General features: G+C 55.9%; 1 protein-coding gene across 4 annotated transcripts in view; it reads right to left on the bottom strand.

Annotated features, from left to right (window-relative positions):
- The window catches only part of DLGAP3 (DLG associated protein 3), a 66951-nt gene extending 61170 nt beyond the window's left edge, over positions 1-5781 (bottom strand). The window contains exons 1-2 of one of the 4 annotated variants that reach the window (XM_030823391.1): positions 1845-2132; positions 1482-1584 (exon numbers count right to left, since the gene is read on the bottom strand). The gene's annotated coding sequence lies outside the window, so the exon portion shown is untranslated. Of the gene's footprint in view, positions 1-1481; positions 1634-1844; positions 2133-5581 lie in introns of those variants that run through there. The other 3 variants (XM_030823390.1, XM_030823388.1, XM_030823389.1) reach the window with 3 other exon arrangements.
- Positions 5782-6000: the final 219 nt, after the last annotated feature.

Here is a 6000-nt window from a genome sequence, read left to right on the forward strand (position 1 = left end):
CCACACCCAATTTTTGCCCAGTATTATCTGGAAACTGTGTTCTTCCTCCCCTCACAGGGAGGATCCCATTTGAATATTTGATTGTGCTCTTGGGGATGGGAAGTGAAGCCACTATCAACCCTTCCTGCCTGTTGTTCCCCTACAGACTCATCTGCATGTCCTGACATTTGGCTCTCATCCCCTTGGGATGACAAGGGAAGGGACCTTGAGAAATAACTCCTTGCTCTATTCCCTTCACGGTTACAAAGACGGTGCATAAGAATACAGATACTTGAAATGACCCTGACTCTAAGCCATAAGGAGAAAGATATCCAAGAGAACTAAAGACTGAAACCCAGACCTCATCCCTCCATTTGAATATTTTTTACTCCCCCAGATCTTCCTCTTTTCCCACTGCCCTGTCTCCAGTAGCCTCCTCCTTCTCTTCTCCATGGCACTGAACAACCCCACCCACTCCTTGAATCCTTTGCTTAAAAATCTTCCTCCCCAACAAAAGTCTCTCCCAAATGCTGCTCTGAGCTAGGTTTGGAAGTGGGCAGAACACAAGACAGGCTTGCAGAATATTTCAGTGTCCCCGTCCCAAATCCCAAAGTATGATGGGCAAGGGAATATCAAGTGGTCAATGAAGTTATCCTGAACTCCTGAGCTGTAACCACCCCACACCTAACCAGAAAGACCCACGTTCTCTTAATCCAGAACCACCTCGAGCCTGAAATTCCGGGACCCAGTAGGTGAAAGGCTGGTATCAATATCTCTGAGCTTGTTGCGCTAAAAAACGTTCCCAGGAGATGAGGACTCACAGGCACAATATCATTCTCCAACTCTACCCTGATAATAACAGTACAATGGTTTTGGAAGGGAGAGAGGGAACTGAAACAGCAAAAGAAGAGAGGGCCCCTTAGGGGAAGGGTTCCTAAATACCGCTAACAACTGTGAGACCTAAACCATAGGGAGAACTCCAAATCCATATTTCCATCCAGGGACTCTGCCCTTGGAAAGTGGGTCATCTGGGAGAATTTTTCTAGTGAGCCCTCCCCACTGCCCACCGCCTTGCCACCATCGAGACCGAACGAAGCCTCATTCAGCACTCGGGACAGCTCCAACGGAGCAAATCCCCGCCGAGTCCCACTCAGCACCCGGGAGAGTTCCCGGCGACATTCCCGGCTCCGGTAGCCAGAAACCCAGGATGCCAGGAAGGAACAGGTTTACCCCACCACACACCCCCTTTAGAACAGAAGCCCCTCTCCCCTGCCCCTCCCACTGTCGCTCCCATCCACCGGGGGCACCTGACAACCCCCCCACCCTTCCCTCTATGTCCCAAGAGAGAAAAGAAACCCAGACATGGGGCTTCCCTGAGGGAGCCTTGAGAGAGGACCCCACCCACCTTCCTTCAGCCCTGAGCCTCTCAACGCCACTCACAGCTGGTTCTAAAAACCACTTTCCTTCTTAACCACCTCCCCAAAAATAAAAGAAATACTCACGTGGGGGCTCCCAGCCCTGCAGACAGATGTGGTGGGGGAGGCAGAGAGAGGTAGCTCCCCACACCCTGTTCTGAGCCCCCTTTCTGAAGGAGCCAGTTCCCATCTGGACTGGGGGGAGGAGAGACATGTGGAAGCACTGAGTGAGGGGAGGGGAGAGGGGAGAGGGGAGGGGAGAGGGGAGAGGGGAAGAAGCAGGAGCGAGGGACTGCGGGGCGGGGGTGTCGAGATGGGGGCGAGGGAATCCTTTTTAATTTCATTCTCTCCCCATGTCTACATCAGCCCTGCAGGCTCAGCTCTTTAATATTTACACACAGGAAGAGGAGAGGATGAGAAAGAACAGAGAGTGAGGGGGGCAGGGGCTACCTGAGCTCAAAGGGCATAGAAGCAGGGGCCTTTGGGAGCTGGGAGCTTGGGCCCCCGACACCATCCCCAGCCCACTTCCACTCTGAGCTCTTAACTGGAAGGAAGAAGAAGGAACCCTGGGACCATTCTGTCCCTTTGTTAACAAGACACTTTGAAGCTGCATCAGAAAAAGATCAGATCCCCACCCACATACCTGGACACCCCCACAAACCCAGATTTCTTGGGTGCCTTATGTGCAGATGGTAGAGACAGTATTCAGGCACAAGCATGTTCTGATGCTTGGAAGCATGTTTGCCTGTGGGCTGCTGTGTAAAACACATGAACATGTCAGCTAGTATGTATAAGGTTATACAAGCATGTTCTGAGCGTTTTCACATGTAAACAGCCCATGCAATCATATGCAAGCCTATGTAACCATATGTGTAAACCAGCTTCCAAGCAGCCTCCCCGCAGTTCTCCAGCTACAGTCCTAGGGACAAGGCCACCCACTTCTCCAGACTCCCTTATTCCCAGACCCCTCCCTCAAAGCCTCACTTTTTCTGTCTGTGACATGGGAAGAATGGCTGGTAGGAAGACACGCTGCATGGAGCCCAGGGGCCTGACAAGTTATTAGCAACGATGAGCTGGCAGCTTGTTACCATAACGATGGTGCCACCGCCTCACCCCAGCTCAAACCCAGACTCCCCAGACGGCAGGAGGCCCGCTGAGCCAGCAGCCTTCAGACTGGGGAGGGGAGGGGTGGATAAAGAGGAAATCAAGACATAATGCTTGCATAGTGGAGGGTACGCAGCTGTTCTTCCAACCCCCACTGAGTGACAAAGCTTTGACTCTACCAAGTGGGAATGAAATCAGAATCTGGGAAGGTTTCCTGACCATGGGGATGGTAAGACCAGAAGGGGTCTTTGGAAGCTCCTCTAGGCAAAAGTTTTTATCATCATTTGCTCCCTTCATCACCTCACCCCCAAAAAACTAAAAAACAACAAAATACGGGGCCCCTTGCTGAATTTCAGTCTCCCCACCTGTAAAATGGGGGTAATCCCTTTATTGTTTGTCCTAGACTCCTGGAAGATTTCATTAGAAAGGGTTTGGGGGTAACTACAGACCCTTCCTAAATCAGACAAGCCCCAGAAGTTTCTCTATTCATTAGGAACCCAGTAAAGTAAGGAATGGTCCATCCAGCTAGAGGCAAAATGCACTGGAAACTGGGGAGGATGAAGGAAAACGAGCTTAGCCAGCTCGAGCCCCAACATCAGCTGGAAGAGATGATGTTAGGTGTCAGGCAGCCGCTGAAAGCAGGTACTAACATGAGAAAGTCTGGGAGTCTGGCCTGTAGCAGCTCCAGTCCCTCACCAGCAGGAATCAAGACAAGACAAGCCCATGGCCTACCTCGGTGGTGGGTGTGGCTAGGAATCCCCATCCCCAGCGACATCTGTAGCGCCCTCTCTTTGGCAAGGAGTCCCAAGTTGAAAGATGAACAGCCTTAGGCTTTTTGAGTCTTCATTTCTTTTCCAAAAATCCCCTGTACTCAGCTCTGATGGGGGTGGGGAGAGTTCAGGAATAGAAGGCAACATGGAGGATTGCAAAGTTCCTCGTCTAAGATTAGCCTAGGAACTCACAAATTTGTTGTGTGACCTTGGGCAAGTCCCCTCCCTTCTTGGGGCTTCAGAGTCCCCAGTTTGTAATGAAGAGGTTGGACCAAGTCAATTCTAAGGTTCCTCTCCTGGCCATCATTCTACAGCTACATACAAGCTCCCTCGCTGGATGTGAGCCCCCTGGCACAAAATTCAGCGGGCCCTGCCTGCCAGATCAGTGGGGCAGTGGCGGGTGGGAGATGCGGGGGCTGATGTGAGGCCGTTCATCCTATGTTCATGTTTCTTTTAGAAACACCTGCCACCCTAGCCCTCCCAGCTCCCTTTTTAGACCCTGATTCACTGCCAACTCACGAAGCCTCTCCCTCCCCTCCCTCCTCTCTTCTCCCCCCCCTCTCTCTTTTAGGCATTGGCAGCTGGGTGCAGAAGTAGCCCCAGCATTCAGGGAATGCTGCGCAGAGGTAGAGGGCAGTGTCCCCAGGGTCAGAGAGAGCACACCGGGAAGTACCACTCTCTAACCTTGGCCCAGCCCAGTTCTTTGGGTCGCCGAAAGACCTGGGCTGAAGTCTTTCTGTACCACTAACTAGCAGTGTGTGGCTGTGGGAAATGCAATTCACTTCTCAAGCCTCAACATCCTCATCTGTAAATTCGCATTATATTTGGTTGAACCATATGAAATTGCTGTTTCTGTAGGTTAAATAAAAACAGTCGAATACTGCAGTTTCATACGGCTTAACGTGATACCTGTCCTGCCTGCTTCCCAAGGCTGTTGGGGAAATAAGAAGAGTTCAGTGGGCAGCATTTTCAAAAGCCTTGAACTAATATGAGGGCATAATTTTATTATTATTACTTCAAAGAGCTTAGTACAGACCCACCCGGAGCCAGTGGACTGAACCAATGACCCAGAACTTGAAGGTTTGGGACTTGGAAGTCTGGGAGAGCACCACCTGCTCTGATGACTAACAGGGCAGATGCTTCCACCTGGCCTCCTCATCTCCTAGCTCTAAAAGTCCCTTGGTGAAGCATTATTGAGATGACACAAGTTCCCAGGCCCCCAAAAGGAGAAGCGGCACACGCAGGCACATACTCCAGCTTGCCCCAGATCCCCCCTCCCACCCACCAGGGGCCTCAGCGTGCAGGAAAGACACGACCAGCAACTTCCCAGAGGGCACCCCCGAGGCAGGTGAAGGTAGAGACCAAGGTGGGGAGTGCCACAAAGCTCTTGCCTGAATCAAGGGTCAGGCGTCCCCAGAGAAGGGGGGAATGATCTGACCTCGGAAAAGTCTCATCTCCCTGTCCCATATCCCACCAGGAATGGGGGGACGGTGGGGAGGACAAAGCACAGGTGTGGGTGATTCAGAGTGAACCGCGCTCAGATACACTCTCTCTCACACAGCCAACGCACGCGCGCGCACACGCACACACACACAGTGACACAGGGCAGATACCGGGACCCACTCACAGAGACAGTCACACCGGCACACACATCCATTCACACACTCACAGACACACACAGGCACACATGGGGACAACACACACTCATTCACTCACATGTCCACAGATGCATACACAGTACCACCCTCCACACTCACGCTGCATACACCCACTAACATGCACACACACTCTCGCCCACAGTGACACACGCACACACTCACGGCACACACTCACGGCATACACTCACCGGCACACACAATCGCCCACAGACCCACACAGTGACACACTCGGCACAGACACACAGCGACACGCACTCACATTCACACACCTGCAGAGGAAACTTCTCTCCGGATCTCCCCAACACCACGACTTCCCCCCACAACCAGCTGGCTACTCCCTCCCAGACCCGAGCCTCCAGCCGGGCGAGGAGGGCTGGGCCGGGGCTGGCCTGCCCCCGCGGCCCTGACCAGGAGAGGGGGTCCGCCGTCCGCGTGGTCCCCTGCCCGCCCCTCGGGTCTGGCCCGCGGGCAGCCAGGCCGGGGCAGGGGCGGGGGCAGCTAAGGAGGCCCAGCCCCTCCCCCCTCCCGGGGCCGGGAGCCGAGCGCCGGAGCCCGGGGCGTGGGCGGCGCCGGGGCCGCAGCCGGGCCGAGCCTGGGGGGCGCTGCAGAGGGCGCCGCGAGCGCGGCCCCGTCCCCACTCCTCCCCGCGGCTTACCTGGCCCGGCTCGGGCTCCAGCCGGGTTACATGGTGCCGGCGGCCCGGGCCGGGGGCGCTGCGGCGTTGGGCAGGCGGGCAGGGACCGGGGCCCGGCACTGCGGAGCCCCCAGCTGAGGGGCCGCGCCGGCTGCGGAGCCCCGAGCGAGCGCCGAGCGGCAGCGGGCGCGGGAGCGGGAGGCGGCCAAGCCACGGAGGCTGGATTTCCCGGGGACCGGGAAGGGGAGGCGGGGGGATCCCGCCCGCGCGCTCCGCCCCCGCCCCCGCCCCCGCCCCCGCGCAGGGCGGCCGAGCAGGGAGAGGGAGAGGGAGAGGGGGAGGGAGAGGGAGAGGGGGAGGGAGGGGGAGAGGGAGAGGGAGAGGGAGAGGGAGGGGGACCGAGCTCCCCGCCCCCGCGCGGAACCAGGAGGGCCGAGGTC

Source organism: Nomascus leucogenys, chromosome 12 (genome assembly GCF_006542625.1).
Source record: "Nomascus leucogenys isolate Asia chromosome 12, Asia_NLE_v1, whole genome shotgun sequence".
Classification (NCBI taxonomy): Eukaryota; Metazoa; Chordata; class Mammalia; order Primates; family Hylobatidae; genus Nomascus; species Nomascus leucogenys.